This window comes from Alosa pseudoharengus, unplaced genomic scaffold (genome assembly GCF_046254945.1).
Source record: "Alosa pseudoharengus isolate Yale_2024_CS ecotype anadromous, Long Island Sound unplaced genomic scaffold, YU_APseudo_1.1 YU_APseudo_1.1_scf_1, whole genome shotgun sequence".
In the NCBI taxonomy this organism is placed as follows: Eukaryota; Metazoa; Chordata; class Actinopteri; order Clupeiformes; family Clupeidae; genus Alosa; species Alosa pseudoharengus.
The window spans coordinates 32,599,508-32,621,765 of NW_027468564.1; the positions used below are offsets into that span (position 1 = coordinate 32,599,508).

The window sequence follows — 22,258 nt, forward strand, 5'->3', positions numbered from 1 at the left end:
CTAAAATAACAAGGCTGAATGGATGAATGAGCTCTTTGTAGCATTAAAACCAACATTCTTCATGAATTTATAAATGACTTACACTATCATCTGTTGGAAAACTGACAAACCCGAGTACATGAGTTGACCTGAGATGACCAATGAACAGCCCAGAGCAGATTGTTGTCATTATGTGCTGCGCCCCAAGTACTTTATTTCCTGATTGCTTATGGTTCCTTTAAACACTAGAGGGCAGTATTACACTGGCCTACATGACCCCGAGTGCTTGCACAGTGAAGCACGTCCCTCTGAGAGAGATATTACAGCACATCTCCTACCCGAACACCAAACCAAACAAGCGATAATACCTGCACAGAGTACGACAGATGTGCCATTCGCCCTACTAAGAGTTTATGTGCCATTGAAATGATTTTGGAAATGTTATTTTAAGGTAAAAAAAAATGTTTATGGGGCCTTTAGGGGCAAAGGAAACCTCAGAAACTCTCCACAAAATAAACAATGCTAAATGTCACCTTTCTTTTCTGTGGTTCCTCAATGCAGAGACCATAATGCTGTCCATCTATGTACTTGACTGTTATTTTATTGCTTTTGAACAATATAATTCTTCCTAAGTCAGATCATAGTCAAATATCATTTAAACCTTTTGTCTCTCTTTCTAAATAATAGTAAAAATGCCTGGTGAACAAATATAATCTGGACCCCAATGACAGCAGCTTTGAAAGAATTGCTGAGGTACACCCTGGACAACCTCTCAGGGGTGGATTTTAAGAGGTTTAAGCACTATCTCCAGGATGAGAGTCAAATCCCATGGGGAAAGCTGGAGAAGGCCGACACGGATGATACCGTGGACTTGATGGTGCAGATGTACAGCACGGAAGCTGGGGGCATCATGGTGACCATCTTGCAGAAGATGAACCACAACCAGCTGGCCATGGACTTGGAGAAGGATCTGGCAAAAAGTGTGTAGCTTACAGTCTTTTGTGCATATACCTGTAAGAAACCTATGTATTTATTGATTCTGTTTTTTTCCCTCCGGTTCCTTATTCCTCTTCACTCTGCTTACTTTCTCATTGACTATTTCTGTTTCATTTGATCTCTTTCTCTTCCATTTCCTTGTCAACATCTCTTCTCACTGCATCATTCCCTCTTTCTGTCTGATTTTTCTTTCACTGTGTATCTTTACTTTACCTTCTTTCTTTATCCTTTCCTCCTGCCCTGTCGTTCATCTCTCTGCCTCTCCCTCTCTCACCCCATCCTACCATCGTCTGTCACTTTGCATGTCTTTGTCTGCTCTCTCTCCTTCATCTTTCGTTCCCTTCTCTTAGTGGGAGGTGAGCAATATTCCACAGGTCTGGCTGGAGAAGGTGGAGAGATCAATGTGGACGCTGCAACTTACTCTGGGGGGATGGAGCACAACGCAACCTTTAGTGATACTGGAATGGTAAGGTCGCATTCATTTATAAACACTGAAAGGCAAGGCAAAGCAAGACTATTGTGATCATAGCGGTTGGTCAATGGAGACCACTTCAACCCCCCCTCCCCCCTTGCTAGGCCTACAAAAAGCCAAAAAATTCAGTTTTTTGCCGAATAACTACCCGAAACGTTGCACCACATCATCCACAACCATACCACCCCCCCCAGTAAAAAAATTAAAATGCTAATACATGCTTCTTAAGTCACTACGCTAGCCCACTGGCTAAGATGTTCTGAATTGCACCAAATTTGATGTGTATGATAACCCTGACAGCCTCTAAGCTGTTGGTAAAAATATTATGTACCAAAGTGAAATATGAGATCCAGTCACGAAGAACTACAAATCAAGATGCAAGGTTTTAATTAGGCTGTATACAGGAGAGAGGCACACCCGTAGCACAGCGTACTCCAGAATATGCGTCTCTGACTTGACACAGAATCATCCAGGGTTTAAGTACCCAACAGTAAGAAATAGATAATCATACAGTGACTGTGGCAACGCCAGGAGACATTCAGTCTACCTTAATCAATGACGAAAATGACTGTTGATGCAGAATAGACAACAACAAGTGATATCCACTCTGGCGCCTTACATTATCATGTTTAAAAGAACAGTACAGATATCACACAGGGTCATGATGCAGACGTAGAATCATACTTTTAGTGTCAAAGTGACCCACTAGTGAGAAATGCAGAACATTAAACCACATTCTGAATATTGGGCCCAATGCTGCACATTAAACCAACATATTAAAGTATTGGACATACCGTAGTGTTCAATTCCATTTTCTCCCAAAGCGCATGTCAAGTTTTATGAAATTTTGTGCGAACATAGAAGCACTACAACCTATGACTACAATGCAGGTTTAACTAGCATGACAAGCTAATGTTAATGCCCCAGTGTAACTTGCTTGTAACTCAACATAATGCAACTTTCATTTCTCAAACCCATTGAAAACTGAATTTTCCGTGGGAATGTTTGTAAGATTGTTGTCTCTTCTTCATGAATTTGTGTGAAGCCTCTGCACTGCCACGGCACTGTCTACTGGTCAAGTACTACAGCATTTTCACTTGTTTTGTGCCTCATGTGGAGGAAAGATTTTTTTTTAAACCTGTGTCGTGTGGATGGGAAAGGTTTTGAAAACGATAAGAAAAAATATACCTGTCACTTTCGAGTGGATGGTGCCTCAGTTTGTGGTGATGTCCTGTTCAAGGCAGATTTACACATTTGCCATATTCCATACAGATTTCACTGAATTCCAGGGGCTTTCACTTTTGAATGAAGTTCTAATTCTTGCGTAGTGATATGAAAGACGTGAAATAGAAGCACAGAACCCATTTTCCTTGACAGCGGTCTGTTATACTTAGCAACGGTCTGTTAAGGAGATTTTTTTTTTAATATAAAAAAGGCCAAATTAAATTGACCAAGACTCCATTTATAAAAGCAGTACATGGGGATGTGCTTGTGCAAACAATAGTTTATAGAGCCTAAAATAATTTGCTTACTTGATTACGTACAGTATTACATCACATGCTCATTTGAACTCTCTCACCCTACTCCATTTGTACCATTTTCTCTCTCAGTAACTGTCAAATGCCTCTCATCCAATCAGAAATCAATTGAGTTTTTTACAACTGTTTACATCATCAAACTTAACAGCCCTAACTGTTTGGTTTACACAACTGTGACCTGTTGACATGCTTTTTCCCGCAGATAAAGGGTGGGTGTAGGGAAGAAAGGCGGTCACAGTGGTGGTGGTAATTATTTACGTTTCACCGGTGCATGCGCCGTGGGGCTCTCGGTATTGTTAAACGTATCCTGCCTGTCTCCTGGGCTGTTTGTCTGAAGTTGTGCTGATTAAAGTTGATGCTAAATTGCCACACTCTCTCGGTTGTGCCTTCCTTTATTCCTAATTGGCGAACAGTTAATTATTTTTACTATTGACTGACAATGGGTTACCATTGAAAACATAGCCTGAAAAAAGCAACACTTACCCCAATAATGTTCGAATTACTGAATAAAAAACATTTATCCTGTAGAGGAGATGCTGCTTATATCTTGTGACAGTCTTCAGCTGTGCTTCATATTTGCTATTTAACTAGTACTTTGAGTGGACCTAACTGTTGTAGTAAAATAGCAGGTTGTTTGGTGCACTGCTGTTGCTGGCCATTTGGGTGCCCTAAGCAGAATTACTTTATGATGTAAAAAAAAGCTGTTTTATAACATTTACATGATGATATTTTTATGGGAGTACTGTACTAAACTCATATCCAGCTCCATGCTTCAGACTAATCTCTTTGTGTTTCTCACATGTTTTCACAGCCCCAAATTACCACAGCCATGGCCAGTCTAGCATCTGAAAAGCAAGGTCTGATTTTATCCATTCCAATGTTTAACGTCATTTACAGCTATGATCAACTATCAATTTGTAAATACCATGCACATTTTGACCAGTTCTGTTATCTCAGACTATTATATTACATTCACTATTTAACTCATTACACAAGGGACAGTAGTTCACTTACATTTCACAGTTCCCTAAAAAAAATCAATAATATTCTTTGTTTTATTTTTTGTTGTCTTCACAAAGACGATGCATTGACAGTTACAAAATCATCACTAAAACAGAAGCTTCAAGTCCATCTAAAAAACAGGTTCTCTACTGTACATCAAGATTCTAAAAAGTACACTGTACAAGATATGTACACTGATCTTCACATCATAAAGGGCCGCACTGGAGGAGTCAGCAGTGAACACGAAATGGCAGCAATTGACATGAGACAAATCGGGGCTAGCCAAAGTCTGTAGATGAACAAATCAAGCTGGAAGACATATTCACAGCCAACTCTGCCAGAAGTGTTTTGACTTTGGGAATCGCTGGTGGGGGAAAAACTGTTGCAGTACAGAAATTTGTCATGGACTGGGTTGAGGACAAGTCAAATCAAGACATAGACTTTGTTTTTGTTCTTTTATTTCGAGAACTGAACTTGAAGAAAGAAGAACACTACAGCCTTTTGGGTCTTATTTTGTTTTTCTACCCTGATATGAAAGATTTGAAACATTTCCCTGAATTCTGTGGATGCAAAATTCTCTTTGTCTTTGACGGTTTGGATGAAAGCAGACTCCAGCTGGACTTTAAAGAGTGGATCTCTGAGCCTGACGAAAAAATATCACTGGACATTCTCATAACAAGTCTCATTAAAGGCATGCTTCTGTCTTCTGCACTGATCTGGGTTACAACCAGACCTGCAGCAGCCAGTCTGATCCCAGATGAGTGCTTCAACTTGGTGACAGAGGTGCAAGGATTCAATGATGACCAGAAAATTGAGTTCTTTCAGAAGAACATCAACAATCCAGAAAATGCCAAGAGAATCATTGATCATATCAAGAGGAACAAAAGCCTCCACATCATGTGTCACATGCCAGTATTCTGCCGTATCATAGCGAGTGTGCAGGATGAAATACTACGAGATGAGAGCAAAGGAGAAGCGGCCAAAACTTTAACAGAAATGTACACACTGTATAGTGTCTCTCAGATTAGAAGAATGAATGACAAATACTTTGACGAGAAGATGAGTGCAGAAGAAAAAGGGCAGTTCCTTGTTATGCTTGGGAAATTGGCATTCAAACATCTGGAGCAAGGCACCCTGATATTCTATGAGAAGGACCTGCAAGAGTGTGGTATTCATGTACATTCTGGAGCATTGCAGGCTGGAGTTTGTACACAGATCTTCACCGTTGACAGTGCTGCAACTGGAGAGAAGATATTCAGCTTTGTTCACCTAAGTGTGCAGGAATTCTTGGCTGCACTTTATTTTCTTCATGAAAAGCCAACACAATGGACTAGCAGCCCTCTAGTCAAAACAATGATGAAGATCATCAGCTGGCTGTCCAAACCCTCCACGTTTGACCTTATCAGCTCTGCTGTTGAAAAGGCCCTGCACAGCGATAATGGACAATTTGATCTTTTTGTGCGCTTCCTCCTCGGCCTGGCTCCAATGTTGAAACCTGGAATCCGCTCCTCCCTGCATGTGTTGCTGCCACATTTGTGTGTTAGAGAAGAGAGCATCAACAAAACAGCTGAATACATCAAAGAGAAGATCAGGGAGGAAGACATCTCATCAGAACGGATCATCAACCTCTTTCACTGTTTGAATGAGCTTGGAGACAAGTCACTGGTTGATGAAATGAACAGGTAATTCATACAGATCTCTGGCAATTAAGCCCTGAATGTAGGCTAGGATGTACAGTTGTCAAGACGTACAGTACCTCACTCCCTGACATGTTAGGATCACACCAAAAGACAGAATGACTTGATGTAGAATGAAAAAATCAGAAAACAATGACTTGTCGACAATAACAATCAGGTAGAGGATGGGTGATAAAACAAAATAGTTATACTTATTATTATTTATGGATATATTATAGTAACTGTTTAATAATTCTAACATGACGTTTTCATATTCTAACACAAAAAATTGGATGGGTGCTGGTTCCAAGTGGGTGGCCATGGTGACCTGTGGCTCCATTTGAAGGAACTGCCAAATGAATTAGTATAACACCAGTGTTATAGTACACATCAATTGTGTACTTAATTACATTCTTTGTTAGAATGGCATTTTTAACTAGCCTGGGTGTTCCCATGCTGCCTTGCGCGCAATTTGAGGCAGCCTGGAAACTACCGCCCTAATTTTTGCCTCAGATAGGGAACCAATCACAGAACAGGGGGGAAAGCAAGACGATGATGAGCTATGCACAGACGCATTTGATAGAAATCCGTGGCACCCAATAAACGGATCTGGGCATTTTTTTTCAAATACGAGAAAAATCAACGTTTGGTTCCCAGACCACGTCTTATTGAGAAGTGGTGGCGCTAGCCAGGCTAATTTTTAACATTTGTATTCTGCAAAAACTAACAATAATGGATATGCATGTTTTGATTGTGTGTACAACTGAGACACACAGACAGCATAATAATGAAAAGTTTATTCTTGATTTTTAAACAGGCAGATTAAAATCCTGTAATTTATTTCCTCTTTTAAGCCATGAGGTTCAGGTGTGTTAAGGGTAAATATCCAAAACGCCTCCCTACATAAGAGTTTTTTGATCATGTCTCCGCCTCTGGAGGGTGTATTTACTGTATTTTTTCTATCCCCCAAAATTTCAATGAAGCTGGAGATCCATGATTTGCCTGCATATAATGTCTTGCCATTAGCCTAGAAATCTAGACGCACCCTAGCGGCGGCAAATTAATTTGCTCAGCCTGTACCTCCTCGTAGTACAGCTCGCTGCAGCCTGCGGGAAGGCGAGGCTTGACATCAAGCCCCGCCCACATCCAACTCAGCTCGATTTTGCTTTATTAACAACAGGTGAACCAGAAACATGCATTGTGTAACGTTAACCGGTTAGATCAAGCTCAACATCCTCATCTCAAATATAGGCTACTGCCCAGATAGCAAGCAGCTATCGGACCACCGGTAGATAAGCTACTTGTCAGCAACCCACGATGGTAACGTTAGGCCACCGGCAGTCCGCCGTATAAATGAATAAAGAAAAGGTTGTCAAATCTGAGGCTCGTTAGCCCAGCGGACCGCGGTAGAACCGATGTGCAAAAACTCAGCGGTCCGCCGGCGACTGCGAAACCGGTGGGCCGCCGCCAGCCTCTTGCCATCTGGGTGCACTTTGCTGGCTAGCTAGCCAGCTAGCTAGTTCCTATCTGACGAACGAGTAGTGTGACAACAGCGTTCTTATGGAAACGTTGGTGCTGTTGCGAGTTGCTGCACTGGTTTGAATCCACAGTTTATGTGTTGAATTACACAATAAAACGTGTTTTGCAGTAAGTTGCAGGTTTGTAGAATGTAGCACTAGCAGCTCGCTCAGTCTCGTTGCGAGTCCTGGCTCTGACTGCCTCCCTCTCGCCGCCAGCAATTTTAAACTGCGTGACGTAATACAAAAAAACATGGCTGACTTGGATGTGGGCTGGGCTTGATGTCAAGCTCCGCCTTCCCGCAGGCTGCAGCGAGAGGCTCCTCTGTACGTCTAGTATCAAACCATAGGAATTTCTATTGGCTGACACCGTGGACGTCATCCAATCACAGCGCTCTATTTTAGTAAGAGAGTCTTAAGGCGGGCTTAACAGGATAACGACAGTCCTGCGACAGTGAACAACAAGGAAGGTGGCTATGGCGAACGAAGAGCGGTTGTTTGAATCGGTGTTGGTGTCAACTTTGGAGGAGTTGGACTTGTGCTTTTCTTTGAAAGTTGAGCAACACAATGCACTTAAGTCATTCCTTTCGAAGAAGGATGTATTTGCCGTTTTGCCGACCGGATACGGATATGGTCGTAGCGCTGGCCTAGGCAGTTTGAAAGACAATTCTCTGCCCGCATCTGTCTAAAACTGGTATGCTGGCTACCTAAAAGGCCAGCCAGAGCAATATTGGGACGATAACTAACTGCAGAGTGGAGGGCTGGTGGGAACACGTATTTATTCATACCATATACACCTCAAAATTAATCTAATGATACCAATCCTACTTGCTTGTTAAAAAAACATAGGCTACTTTGAAATGTATTTAACATGTTGTGAAAAGAAACATACTATTTGTCAGCAGACACAGCCAGAGGGATTCTGTATTTCTCAACATTTGTATTGTTCTATTTTTCTGGACTTTAGGTACATAAACTCAGCAGATGAGGAGAAGAACCTGACTCCAGCCCAGTGTTCAGCTCTGGCTTATCTGCTGCTGATGTCAGCTGAGGACTTGGAGGAGTTTGATCTGAGGAAATATCTGAAATCAGACAAAGGGCTACTCAGAATGCTTCCTGTTGTCAAAGTCTCAAGAAGACTTTGGTGTGTATAGCCTTGGTATTTCAAATTACTATGATTAAAAAAAAAAAAACTGATATACTGGCTGAGGGACATGGCAGTATTTCAACAGTTGTTTGAGTGTGTATAAAACTGAATAAACATGTTATGTATGTTTGGATTGTGTGTACAACTGACACGTTTATTCTTGATTTTAAAACAGGCTAAATTGGTGTCACCTCTCCAAGGTGAGCTGTCAGCTGTTGGCATCAGTGCTGCAAATGACCCCTTCCCATCTGAGGGAACTGGACATGAGTGACAATGACCTGCAGGATGAAGGAGTGTATCTGCTCTCTGTGGGACTAAAAGATCAACAATGCAAACTGGAGACACTGAGGTAAGTTATTGAATATAATGCTTCAATATATTATTTTACCCAACAATTTGATTTTAGCAAGAAATACCCATGGCATTGGCTGATGACTGTGTGATTCTCCTTTCTTTCCTTCACAAACATAAATAATATGTGTTTGAATAGATAGATAGATAGATAGATAGATAGATAGATAGATGTCCCAAAGGAATAATAATGTCCCACTCATCACTCCCTGTTCCATAGCAAAAGAAGGGGACACAACAACACACAGCTGAATCAGCAACGCATGCATAGCCTACATTCCATCTCCACATGTGACATAAAAAACACAGAACTGAGGTGGAATACTGTGGCTAATTTAAAGGTATACTATGCAGGTTTAGGTATTTTTGGCAAGTTTAGAGCTCCCTCTAGAGTTGTGATGTATTTATATGTTACTCTGCTATTGTAAATAGCAAACTTCTTGCAACATATCCCCCCTGTACACAATGCAAATGCTTTTGGATTAACAACAGGCAAAAACTATCTTTAAAGAGCTATATTTACTGACAATGTAATCCCCCAGACGATTCTCGCAAGTTTTGGCGGGGTGCCGCTCTTGGAAGTTGCATGGCTGGTTTTCTCGGTAGGGACTCGCTACGTCTATGCTGTATAGCTATGCTAGGTGAACGATTTGCCTATTACACGTTTGTTTACCATCAAATTGGCTTTGTAAAGGTGAAAATCTTGCATAGTGTGCCTTTAATCATAAGGCGCAGGTGCATCAACAGCGAAGCATCCTGGAAACCGGGGAGTGGATACCGGGGGGGGGGGGGCATGGCCTGCACTGGGTGGCAGGTAGCAGGGAGGGAAGAGCTGGTTTAAAGGGAGCCGGGTTGGTGATGGAGAACAGTAGTGAAGAAGCTGTGCATATGGTGTTCCTTTTCCGATCACACGCTGCACTCACATATTCAGTCCCTGCCTTAGCTGACTATTGTTATCGGTGGCAGAAGTTACAACCAACACAGATTCATAGTGGCAGCAAAACCAGTCCAGCGTCTCACACCATAACAATCTCCCCCCAGTGCCCTTTCCTCTCCACACTGAACATCACCTCTCAGTTAGGTCTGGTCAAGGTACACGTACCTGCTGCCATACCACTGTTCAGCACACACTGTACCCACAGTACATTGCAATTGCACACAGCATGAGCAAGAAAGGCTTAACAAGTGAAATTCAAAAGCAACTCTTCAGAAATGATATGTCAGTCTGTTTTTCTCTTTTACTCTCTTTGGCTCATCAGCTGTGAATATATACAGTTGTGTCCTCTTTTAAAGAAGGGAAGGAATACAACTTTAATCTCCATTTAAAAAATTGAACCCTTTAGAATTGACAAGGTGTTGGATCCTGAATATTTTTGTAATGTGCTTTCATACTTTAGACACAATCACAACATTTATCATATGGCTAAATGAGAGGCAATATCAGAGCTTTGCAAAAAGATGCGTACATGTATTCATGGAAGTTCAACAAGTATTTTCTATACAGGCTAAATCACTGCAACCTCTCCAAGACAAGCTGTAAAATCATGGCATCAGTGCTACAAAGAATACCTTCCTATCTGAGAGAACTGGACATGAGTGACAATGCCCTGCACAATGAAGGAGTGGAGCTGCTCTGTGTGGGACTAAGAGATCAACAATGTAAGCTGGAGACACTGAGGTCAGTGATAAGGAATGTAATGCAATATATTATTTTACTACCATTTATTTCAGCAAAAAATGCCCATAGATTGCCCATCTGCAAGTTGAAACCCTCTATATGTCATGTATTTTAAAAATTAAAATGACTGAATTTGTCTGTTTGTCTGTACTGTATGTATGAAGTACTAAATCTGAATATGAACTTTGATACACTTTCCATCTCTAATATTTAGGAGAAATCTTGTTTTGTAGGCTGTCTGGATGTCTGATCACCCAGAAGGGCTGTTCTTTCTTGTCCTCTGTCCTCAAATCAAACCCTTCCTACCTGAAAGAGCTGGAGATGAACTACAATCACCCAGGAGACTCAGGTGTCAAAGAGCTCACAGACATACTGAATGATCCCTGCTGTAAACTAGAGACTTTCAGGTGAGTACTTTGTGTTTAACATTTTAATCTTAGATGACATCGCCGCCAAACTTGGGGTTTATATCTCAATGCCATAAAGGCTTTGGCAGACTCGTCACCGTCTTGGATCAAACCTATGACAGTGGTATTGTCTGCAAGCTTCAGGAGTTTCAGAGAAGGGTCCCCCGAGGTGCAGTCGTTAGGGTAGAAGGAGAAGAGCAGCGGGGAGAGGACACACACCTGTGGAGCGCCAGTGCTAATCAAAGATTCTAGAACAGAGCTCTGTTCTAGAATCTTTGGTGCTAATGGACCGGGTTTTGGATATGATGCTCTCCAGTCTAACCTGCTCCTGTTTGTCTGTCAGGAAGCTGGTGATCCACTGACAGATGGAGGCAGGCACTGTGAGCTGGGTGAGCTTCTGATAGAGGAGTTCTGGGATGATTGTTTTAAACACCGAGCTAAAGTCCACAAACATGACCACGAACTGGCATAAGTCCCTGGGGAGTTGAGGTTGTGCAGGATTTAGTGCAGTCCCATATTGACTGCATCATCCACTGACCTGTTTGGGTGGGTCCTGTTAGGGAACACCAGTCTCTCAAAGGATTTCATGACCACAGACGTCAGGGCGACGGGCCTGAAGTTATTTAATCCTGTGATGGAGGATTTCTTGGGGACTGGAATGATGGTGGAGCATCTGAAGCAGGAGGGTACTTCACATAGCTCCAGAGACCAGTTAAAGATCTGGGTGAAGATGGGTGCCAGCTGTTCTGCACAGACTCACAGGCAAGGGGGGTGGGGCACCAGCAGGTCCTGGAGCTTTCTTGATCTTCTGCTTTTGAAAGAGCGACACACAGATCCTTGTGTGTGAATGGTGTGTGAATGGTGTTTTTCAAAGTTATTCAGGTCATCAACTAGACTGGGGTTTTCTACAGGGAGGGAGGGTCGTGTCCTTTAGTCAGTGATGTGCTGCAGGCCTCTCCAAACTGATGCAGGGTCATTGACTGAGAGGCTATTTTTCAGTTTCTCACGGTAGTTCCTTTTGGCTACCCTGATCTCCTTTGTCAGCTTGTTCCTAGCCTACTTATATACAGGGCCTGTTCCCCACTACTGTAGGCCTCCTCCTTGGCTTGGCGCAGCTTCCTGACATTAGGAATTAACCATGGTTTGCTGTTATTCTATGTGCAAAAGTACTTTTACAAATGTCTTCACAAAAACTGATATCAGTGTCAGTGAGTTCAGCAGGTTCAAAAATGCCCCAGTCAGTGCAGTCAAAGCAGGCCTGTAACTCCAGCTTTCACGCCCTTGTCCACTTCACAGTCCTTGCCACAGGTTTATTATTAAATTATTAATTTCTGCCAGTAGGTTGGGATGAGATGACACAGACAGTGGTCGGAAAGTTCTAGAGCTGCACAGGAGACAGTGCTATAGACTTCTTTTAAATCTGTGTAGCAGTGAACTAGTGTGTTTTTGTCCCTGGTAGGACACTTGATATATTGCCTGTATTTAGGGAGTATTGGTGAGGGAGTCTGGGTGTTTTTTCTGTATGCCTACATTAGTTTCTCAGTCAGTGTTTGAAAGGCAATCTCACATAGATAGATAGATATATAGATATATACTTTATTGATCCCCTAGGGGAAATTCAAGGTTTTTTTTTGTCTTTAAGATAGATATATTCATATTTAGTGGTCCTTTCTGCTTCAAACCAACTCTTGGAGTTTGAAAAGCACTTCTGTGCTACATTGTAAAAAATGACACAATTTAGCTTACAATGATACAGGAATATTTTATCAAGTATTTAGCCTCAACTGTATTTCTTGGATCCTTGTTAAGGTATGAAGACGGAGGAAAGTACAGGATTAAACCAGGACTGAGAAAATGTGAGTGATTCTTTTTTTCTTTTTGTTAAAAAAACAATTACTGTATGTTTGATTCTGAATATGTAGAAACAATAAGTGTGTGTGTGTGGGTTTGTCTGTACAATATGTGTGGGTGTGGAAGTGTATGTGTGACAAATAGAAAGAGTCTGTGTTTGTTCATAGGTTTAGCTTTACATACAGTATGATCCTTGAGCAGTGTCTGGCCCTTTCACTAGTGCACCCATAGGAATGCTAGATTTAGTCATCCCTATGAATTCCACCCAAAAAAGAAAACATGTAGTCTAGTTCATCCATTGGAATGCATGATTTAAGTCCTGGCAGTAAGCACCTTTGGCTTGGTAGCTGGCTGTGGCCCTGGGATGGAAGCAACAACTTTTTAACCAATCATTGCCATGTGATGTAATCTAGTCATTCTAGTTATTATTTTCTTTAGCTATTTTAGATGGAACTATGCAATGACTTATCTGTATTAAGATAAGATATGGTGACCCGTTGGTTGTTTCTTGAGGGAAATTTGAAAATAGCAGTGGGTGGGTGGAGTAGAAGGTTCACATTGATGACATCACATGGCAGGGATTGGTTAAAGAATTGTATCATGGTCACTTTGGACACATACACACCAAATATAGACTATTTCCATGATTCGGGGATGATGAATGAAATACCTAAGGCCACACACACACACACACAAACACACCCAGTGGTGCCTGCAGGTGGACTGCCGTATGCACTGTGCGTAACCATCAGGGCTACGCGGCTATGAGGAGAGAGACCATTCTCAATACTGTACTATAGGCTATATTCACTCAGACAGGCTAGTAAGGAAAGCTGGCTCTGTCGTGGGAGCCGAACTGGAGTGCATCACTTCAATATCAGATAAAAGGACCCTGAGCAAACTGATCAACATCTTGGATGATGAATGAATGTCATCCACTCCACAGCACTATTATAAAGCAAAATAGCTTGATCTGCTGGAGACTTCGCTCACTGCCATGCACAACTGAAAGGCTGAGGAAGTCATTTGTCCCCAGAGCCATTGAACTGTTCAATGCTTCACTTAAGGGAAAAGGAGAGATAGACTTCTCTGCATAGTCTGTCTGCCTCTCCACCCTCCCCATGTTTGAGTACTGACTGCCCACTACTGTTTTACTACTGTTTTACTACTGTCCACAGCCTAATGTCTTACTACTGTTTTACTGCTACACTGTTTTTCATGCTAAATTAGCACACATGACCAATGGCTTCTGCTACAACACTGGATCGCTGTAACCCTATTACCTCAACCTATTCTTGCACTGACATAGTTTTTATATTACCTTGTCTACATTATACATTACTCTCTTATTTGTCCATATTATTTATGCTGGTCTCTAGACATTATTCTTGCACTGTTGCACTGTTGGACTACTGTTGGACTGCTTTTTGCACCTTCACCATGACACTCACTCTGTTGAGCACCTTACCATGCACACAGAACTACAGGCCAGTCCCGGCCCTGTCACTGCAAGTGCCTCATGCTTGATCATCCTCAAGCACACTGTGGATTTTTTTAATTTAATTTATATAGTATATTTAGTATTTAGTTTTGTTAGTTTTTCTTATCTTCTACTGTCACTATTGTACAGTGGAGTTTTGTTATATTTATATACTTATATTTACCCTTTCTGCTGTAAGTGCATGTTGTGTGTGATGTCTGTATGCTACTGAGACCTTGAATTTCCCCTTGGGGATCAATAAAGTATCTATCTATCTATCTATCTATCTATCTATCGTAATGAATAGGCTATATTCACTCCAAATTGACTTATCATACTTCCCAACTCTTCACTGTACTGTAGCCCATTAACTGCATGACTGTAGGCTGTTTATATTTTGGAGTGTCTATTTACACCTGGTACGAATAGCCTTGGTCACACAGCTGAGCTATTCATACCCTGTGACATAACAACAAAAAGACGTTGCTCACGTGCACAAAAAACATGGCGGAAAACAGGCATGAAAACTCCTCACCTTTCGGCGAAATTCGCCGTTTTGAATCCAAAATAGGGGACTTATGTGGTTCGCGCAGATCTGATGAGAAAATATTGTGTGTGTGTGTGTGTGTGTGTGTGTGTGTGTGTGGGGGGGGGGGGGTATGGGGTTACAACTGAGTTTACAAATCACGCTCAGACGCGAACGCATCTTGATGCGTTGTGAGACAAGAGCCCAATTAAAAACTTGTCTGATCCAGCAACGATTATGTGAATGCAGCCCCTATGCATTTAGCCTATTAAACAGTGGAAGCTATTTTTTTTGCCGCGGATGCAACGCGAACAGAACGCTTGCGCTGGAATAGCCTCCCTGTTTGTGTGACTACAGATATATGCGTCTGAAATGTCAGCTGGAATGTGAACCCAGTGAGGAGAAATGCTTATTGATGTCACAGGTGGGCTAGTTGAAACTTTCAACTTCTGTCAGAAAAAAACGTTGAGATTGGTGTAGCAACGTAGCATAGGGTGTTAAAGTTAGCGATATTGGACAGAAATAAAGACACAAGTTCATTTGATGAAGAAACGTGCAGTTTGAGCCATCTACATCGACAAAAGGTGAAGCAAATTGGCATACTTTATCAGTATAGCAAAGGCTAATGTGAATAACTAAATAGTTGAATTAAATGCTCCTAAACTGGGCTGGTGCGTTTTGTCGAGTTCAGAGACAAAAGCAGTGTTTGACAGGGTAAATGACAAAAACAGAAAGGATGGAGGAAGCAAAGCTAGATGAGTTATTTCTGCTTCAAATGCTCAGTGGCGGAGTGCTCAGTTAGCAAATTGGTGGCCCAAAGCGAAGGTATGTATGGGGCCTCCCCATCCGATCTTTAAAAGAGAACGGTAAAAAATGTAGTTTACCAACTGAATGGTGGATAGGCAGGCAAAGCTAATCTACGGGGAAGTAAAGGTTGGAGAAGAGAAAAAAAAACCTTCCCCTTTAAACCCTGCATACAATATATTTACTCCAAAATGAAGATGGAAAGCAGAGAACACAGAAAGTGTAGCACTACAGACTAATTGTCATGATAGAAACCAACAGAGCACCCCCCCCCCTCATAAAAAAAACCCGGTGATGGCCCTTTAATTCCCCTTTACACCTGTTTCCTTTTCTCCGACTCATATAGGCAACTTTAAGAGTCTAATTTAAATATATTTCATTTAATATCGGCTACTTGCATATTAATTTATACACTTTACACTTCTGTATACTACATTATCTTGTCATAGCCTACACCAGAATGAGCATCAGGTGGCTGAAAAGCAGTCATTTCCAACCTATTCCCTGCTGCTTTGCACTGCTTGAAGTCTGATTATAACTTCACCATAGAGTAGCATACACACAATTTAACCTTACAGCAATGGCTAGGTAGCCTAGAAATCTAGACGCACCCCTAGCGGCAGCAAATTACATTTGCTGCCAGGGCTAATCTAGCAACTCTCCGTTGGCTTGTGAGCTCCAGAAATCGAAACTTAATCAGGCCATTGAAATCGTGTATAGAGTCGTTTGGTGGGCTTAACATAATGATTGATGGCAGAGTTGCAACAGTTTGGCTTGAATTCCCTGCTACTTGAAAACAAATATCCTATTGCGTGCAGAGGGAATTTGAAAGACAACTGATTATCCTGCCCCTCGGACTGAGCACTGCGAACGGTGAGTGCCCAGACCCTACATTTTAATGTGGGTCTGGCTCGCCAGGCAAATGGCTAGGCCTATATGGATCTATTTAAGCTAGGCTTCAATGTCACTCGGACAGACAGACTAATTTTTTTTTACTCTTCCGTCCATCTGTCCATGCTACATAGCCTAAATTAATGCTGTAGATTTTTCTTACTTGTATGCTCGATTTTGAACTATCTTTGCTTGTGAATGAAGTTGTAGCCCACTTTCCTTGTTCAATGTGCTTGTTGAACGATGCTGTCAAGTGTCTCCGTTTCCCTGTCATCATGTTATTGCTCCCGTCTTGTTGACTGATTGTAACAGAGCCCGTCTACGTTATTAGACATTCTCTGATTGTAATTTCACCCGAAGTTGCTGCACCTTCCAATGACGTTGTATGAGCTGTTCTTATAGATAGTAATAAAATGGGCTGATAGGCCTAGGCCTACTACATAGGCCAGTCGTTACTTTTATATTCATGGGGCAACGCTTTAGGTGAATTTGCGATGTAGCTTAATTCATCAACGAAACAGGCATGAGAGTGGAGATGTTCTGACGTTTCAGCGAAACAGAGTTTTATCATCGTTGCGAGAAGTCGCGAAATGTGTCGCTAGTTGCTAGATGCCATTTTCTGTCGGTAGGTATGGCCAAAGGTCGCTGGCCAAAAATAAATCTAGTGACAAAGTAAAGTTGCATAACTTCACCTCTCGTCACTGTGTCTGTGTGCTGTTTATCTTTCGTAAAAAGCATTTCATTGTGAAAGTCGGGGGTGTGTGTAGGGACAGATAACCATGAACTGGACATTTTAACTAGTACTTCAATGTTTCAACATATTTCTATTAATACAATTTACGATAAGGGCCTTTTTCTTTTTTCTTTCTTTTTTTGAGGTTGGTTGGGGGCCCCCCTACTGAGACTACTGGTAAGGGGCCCCAAGCAGCCTATGCAACCTATGCCTCTATGTTAAGACCGCGCCTGCAAATGCTCCATCATCATCCCAGTCCCCAAAAAATCCACCATCACAGGAATAATTGACTACGGGCCCGTTGCCCTGACGTCTGTGGTCATGAAATCCTTTGAAAGACTGGTGTTGAGCCATCTGAAGGACATAATAGGTCCCCTGCTGGACCCCCTGCAGTTTGCCCACAGGACATACAGGTCGGCGGATGATGCCGTCAATATGGGACTGCAATTCGTCCTGCACCACCTTGACTCCCCAATGACGTATGCCAGGATCGTGTTTGTGGACTTCAGCTCGGCGTTCAACACCATCATGCCTGAACTCCTACATCAGCAGCTCACCCAGTTCTCACAGTTTGTGGACTTCAGCACGGCGATCAATACCATCATGCCTGAACTCCTACATCAGAAGCTCACATAGTTCTCAGTGCCTGCCTCTACATGTCAGTGGATCATCAGCTTTCTGACTGACGTTCAGCAGCATGTCAGACTGGGGAGCATCTCATCCAAAACCCGGTCCATCAGCACAGGCGCCCCACAGGGGTGTGTCCTTTCCCCACTACTCTTCTCCCTCTACACTAATATATAAGTATATAAGTATATATACTTTTTTGATCCCGTGAGGGAAATTTGGTCTCTGCATTTAACCCAATCGGTGAATTAGTGAAACACAAACAACACACAGTGAACACACAGTGAGGTGAAGCACACACTAATCCCGGCGCAGTGAGTTGCCTGCTTCAACAGCGGCGTTCGGGGAGCAGTGAGGGGTTAGGTGCCTTGCTCAAGGGCACTTCAGCCGCGGCCCACTGGTCGGGGCTCGAACCGGCAACCCTCCGGTTACAAGTCCAGAGTGCTAACCAGTGGGCCACAGCTGCCCCTCACGGCTAATGACTGCACCTCAAAGGGCCCATCTGTAAAACTCCTGAAGTTTGTAGATGAAACCACCCTCATTGGTTTGATCTAGGATGGTGATGAGTCTGCTTACAGGCAGGAGGTAGAACAGCTGGTCCAGTGGTGCAGTCAGAACCACCTGGAGCTTAACCCCAAGAAGACTGTGGAGATGACAGTGGACTTTAGGAGGTCCCCCCCCCCCCCCGCCATTCAGAACAACACAGTGTCCAATGTGGACTCATTTAGGTTCCTGGGATCAACCATTTCACAGGACCTAAAATGGTCCCTCCACATTGACATCATTCAGAAAAAGGCCCAGCAGAGGATATACTTCCTGAGACAGCTAAGGAAGTTTAATCTTCCTAAGGAGCTGCTGACCACTTTCTACTCAGCCATCATTCAGTCTGTCATCTGCACCTCCATCACTGTCACGGGACAGGGCCAGACAGCAACAGACAATTAGGGCTGCAGAGAGGATCATTGGAGCTGACCTTCCCTCCATCCAGGACCTGTACCAATCAAGGGTCAGGAAAAGGGCAGCAAAAATCTCTACAGACCCCTCACATCCTGGTCACAAACTGTTCAACCTCCTTCCCTCTGGTAGACGATACAGGGCAGTGTTCGCTAAAACCAGCCGTCATTTTGTTGAACACTCAGAAACAGCCCCCACCCTTACACTGAACAAAGTCAATCAACACTGTTCTGCTCATCTACCTCATGTGTACTTCAATCTTCTGCCTGTATTTATTTTTAATCTTAATCCTCAGTCTATACTGATATTGCACTATTCCCACCCTCTTTTCAATTGTATATTGCATCTTGCCCCCCCCCCCCCCCCAGACAATTGCATTACCCTATTCCACCCACAGTGTCTATTAATTTGCAAATGTACACACTGTATTTATTCTTATACATAGCCATATTCTACTGCCCTTCATTCTATTCTTACTGTTCTGTTTTTTATTATTTTATTCTTATTCTATTTGTTTATTCTTTTATGTTAAGTGAGTGTTTGCTTTGAGAGCAAAGATTAACCTAAGTCAAATTACTTGTTTGTTTACGCAAACCTGGCCAATAAAGCTGATTCTGATTTTCTGATTTAGATGGGAATAACATAACATTTATTCATACAGCTGCCCTTACACACACACGCACACACACACACACACAACCTCTTATGTTTCCAGGATTTCAGGATGATGCACAGGAAGTCTGACTACATAACACACACACACACACTCACACACATACAGAGCAGAGTGTGTATGTGTGTGTGTGTGTGTGTGTGTGTGTGTGTGTGTGTGTGTGTGTGTGCACAACAAGATGTGTGTATTTTTCTGTACAAGAATTTTCAACAAATTATGAGATTTTCAATATGCGTGTGACAGTGTATGTGGTCAAGTGTGAGTGTGCATGTGCATGTTTGTGTTTGAAAAAGCGCTTTCCTTCCCCCTGTTCTGATGAGGGTGTTCTCTCCTCTCTTCTTGTGTGCAGATGCCTGTGAGCTCACGCTGGACCCAAACACAGCACACAAACTTCTATCTCTCCCTGAGGAGAACAGAAAGGTGACATGTGTGAGTCAGTGTCAGCCATATCCTGACCACCCAGAGAGATTTGACTCCTACTCTCAGTTGCTGTGTAGAGAGGGTCTGTCTGGACGCTGCTACTGGGAGGCTGAGTGGAGTGGTGATGAGGTTAATATAGCGGTGGCCTATAAAAGCATCCAGAGGAAAGGGGAGAGTGCTGCCTGTGGGTTTGGAGGTAATGACAAGTCCTGGAGTCTGAAGTGCTCTGGTTACAGTTACACTGCCTGGCACAATAAGAAGGTGACTCACATACCTGCCCCCTCCTCCCACTCCAGCAGAGTTGGAGTGTACTTGGACTGGCCAGCAGGCACTCTGTCCTTCTACAGCGTCTCCTTTCAGACTCTCACCCACCTGCACACGTTCCACTCCACATTCACAGAGCCCCTCTATCCTGGGTTTAGAGTTTATTCTAGCTCATCAGTGTCCCTGTGCCAGATCACATGATGTCCTAAACATACTGTACAGGAACACCAAAGTCTGCAGAGACAAATTACTGTTCATACACAACTGTACCTTGATGGAAAACAATGATAATGAATACACACTCTGGTATTTCGATGAAAATATATGTGATTATCATGGAACAGTTTAACATGTAAAAATTGTTTATCATTTTATTCATAACTGTTACAGTAAATATATGTTAAGGGAAACATATGTGGTTTTCTTTCTCCCTATACCTCTCTCTCTCTCTTTCTGATCTGTGTGTGTATGAAAAGGGCCAATTGGCTCTGTTAATGTCAGTTTATGCACCTTGGTTTGTACGCTTATAGGTTTTATTTTTCAGGTGTAATAAAGCTGAACATTTCCAGATATAACTGTTTGCTTGTTTTTTTCCACATTAGCTTGTCCTTGTATCCTTGTATCCTTGTCCCTCCTTTCAGTATTCCCAGAGAAACTCCATGCAGGGTTTTGTTTTGGTTTGGGGGATATGCTGCCCCCACTTTATTTCCAGTTTTTGGAACCTGGGCTGCCTACAGAGTTTTTTTTTACAGTGTTCTCACGGAATGGGAAGCTAGCAGGTTGTGAGGAGATGATTGCTGAATGTGATAAACATTTGTATGGGTGTGACATTTTTAAAATCATGCCCACAGAGTGTAGCACTAACAGCTCTAGCTGTTGGCTGCAGCAACTTGAGCTAGGTAGCACTTAAAAAAAATCTGTACCAACAGCACTAAGTGACCTTGAAAAACAAAGATCTTTGTGGAAAATTGTCCGAGTTTTCCTTTAATATGACACTTTGGAAATGCTAGATCCCGTCATGGGCAGGTGACAGTGACACATTTATAAGATGCATGTCTGTGATAGTTCCCTTACTCAGATACACACTGTCCCATAACTGGCAAGTGTACTGTTTTTTTTAAAAAACAATGAAAAAATATTTTTGGAGAGAAGGGAAGAAAAATACCACAGGACATCAAAACCACACACCAAAGGACCAGCCGCTTTGACGCTCCTGCTTCTTTATTTTCTCAGACTATTACAGTATGAACAATCATTCACTTTCCCAAAAGGGTGAGAAGCCATAGACTGGTAAGGTATACACAAGGCTATATGCATTAAGGTGAGAGGATTCACTATGGAGAGTGACTATACTGTGACTATACTGTGCATGGATGACTGGGATGTGGTGGCCGACTTTAGTTTGTTGTACTACTTTCTTTGGTCCTGACAGTGATTAAGGTGGGCAGTTAACTTGTTTGCAGTTGATTACATTGTTACGAAGCCTGCTTCCACGCTCAACCGTCATTTACTATGGTTGTTATAGTTACCATTCAAATGAGCATTGGTATGGAACAATGATTAAACTTTTTTTACCAGATCTATTTCATAGGTGTCACATTATACAGAAATAATGACCACCCTACCAGCTAATCAGAAAAGAGTATTTCCCTTCTGTCTGGGTGATAACATAACCATAACAACATGTTGTGTATTGGTGAAGATGGGAAACAGTCCCCAGGTAACACACCCATCTGGGCCCATGTGGGCTGGTTGTGGGCTAACAAGTAGGGCCTATCTGAGCTACCCAGCTGGGACCCAGCTATTTTGTCCTGGGTTTCCATGGTGGCCTTACTTGGGTTAGCCCAGGTGAGCTGATGATGTGCCCTTTATGGGCACCATATAGGGCCCACATGGGTAACCTAGGCTTCACCCATCTAGGGCCTACAGGAATCTGCCCACAGCAAATCGATCAGTGTTACACTCATTTTACACTCATAACATTTGCCACAGTGTTGGCGTATTAACACTAGCCTAGTGTTTCATAATTAACTCTATCAGAGTTTCAAAATGATCTCTATTGGAGTTGTATCATTAACTCCATCAGTGTTTCATAACTCTATCAGAGTTTCAAAATTAACTCTATTGGAGCAATTAATTAATTTGTTTCTAGAGCCAGAAAAAAGGTGTGTGCTTGCAAAATACTAGTGAGAATTTGAATGGAATGAATTAAGTTAAGTGAGGACTTTCCATTCATCATTCCAAATAATGAACATATTAAACAAACCACAGC

At 42.4% G+C, this 22,258-nt stretch overlaps 1 pseudogene; it reads left to right on the forward strand.

Annotated features, from left to right (window-relative positions):
• The first annotated feature begins 832 nt into the window (after positions 1 to 832).
• LOC143125473 (NACHT, LRR and PYD domains-containing protein 3-like) lies at positions 833 to 20,540 on the forward strand (annotated as a pseudogene).
• The last annotated feature ends 1,718 nt before the right edge of the window (positions 20,541 to 22,258 follow it).